Genomic DNA, 1,461 nt, shown 5'->3' on the forward strand with positions numbered 1-1,461 from the left:
GTAGGGGGAGAGATCGAGAGGGTGTGGCTCGGTTGTGCTTGGTGGGGGTTGCGGTCGGGCTTGGGTTGGAACGAGTGGTGTGAGGACTAAACCAATGCCAAGACCAGACCCTAGTGGGTCTGACTGACAGTCTTGGAAGGGGCCAACCACCGCTGGAACCATCGAAGGGCTGGCTGCAAGCTTTGAAGGATGGAGTTGGGTGTATGGTTGGAGTTTTAGCGCTTGTGACTCACGTAGGCTGCATGGGGCTGGTTGTGTTGTTAAGATGGGTTCTTTAGGTTCTATTCTAGGGCCATGGTAGGTTGGTTCAGGCTGGTGTGTCGGGGTTAAGCTGATGGCGTGAGTTTGGTAATAGGAGGGTACGAAGTGGTGATTTAGGAGAGGGCCGAGAGTTGTTATTTCATGAAAGTTTCAGCCTTGGGTTTAGGGGCTTGGTTACATTTTTTTAACACTTTTAAGTGTTTGTAAGATATGGTAAAAGGTGGGAAAAATTGGTTGAGTTTCGAGGCGATTCGGGTTAAAACCGAGACCCCGATCCAAGTTTTAAAACGAATTGGTTAAGTGGTAAAATGGGCTCGAGTTTACATCTAGGAATGCTTTTAAAAATCTTTGGGACATTTTAAGGAGTTTGGTAAGTTTCGGGTCAATTTTAGAGGTCCAGGGGTGAAACGATAATTTTCGGGTTTACAGGGCAAAATGGTCATTTTGCACCCGATGTGAGATTTTGGTCATGGCAGCGTCCTGAGCACAAATTTATGATATTTTAAATGTTTATGCATCATGTTTACAATTTATACGCAATTATGATAAATAAGTCGCATGCTTGGTTTAAAGGAAAAGTTACGTATATGCATGTTTTATTAAGTGGTGATTATGATGTTATTTTTGAAGGATGGGAATTGGTTGTGACTGACGATGTATATGTATACGATGACATGAGATATGATGAGCTGAGGCAAAGTCTCAGTGGAAAGGTAATGTTGTCGCTGATGCCCCCGCCGTCCGTACCGTGGTTATACGTAGATGGATCCATCGATAGAGCTGATACGAAAGTGACAACTAATGAACTTAATTCAATTAAGAAGAAAATGTATACGTATATGATGGCAAGAGATGACATGATTTGACAGGATATGATTTTACACGACACGTTTACGTTATGATTTTATGTTCATGAAAGATATGTTGAGCATGATATTTTTCACTGCTGTGCCATGTATATGTACTTGTTATTCTTGGTACATGTTTGTTGAGTCTTTAGACTAACTAGGCGTGTGTGATTCAGGTGAGCTTGATGATGAGGGGACTGGAGGCGCTGAACTCTGAGCAGGCTGCCCTGGTGCTGGGGTATGACCCGAAGACCGCATGTTTTTCGCATTTGATTTATGATTTTTGGAAGGAGTTAAACATTTTATATGTTGATGATATTACGTTTTTACTCGTACAAGTTTATGTTTGACC

Source organism: Primulina tabacum, unplaced genomic scaffold (assembly GCF_025594145.1).
Source record: "Primulina tabacum isolate GXHZ01 unplaced genomic scaffold, ASM2559414v2 Contig972, whole genome shotgun sequence".
NCBI lineage: Eukaryota > Viridiplantae > Streptophyta > Magnoliopsida > Lamiales > Gesneriaceae > Primulina > Primulina tabacum.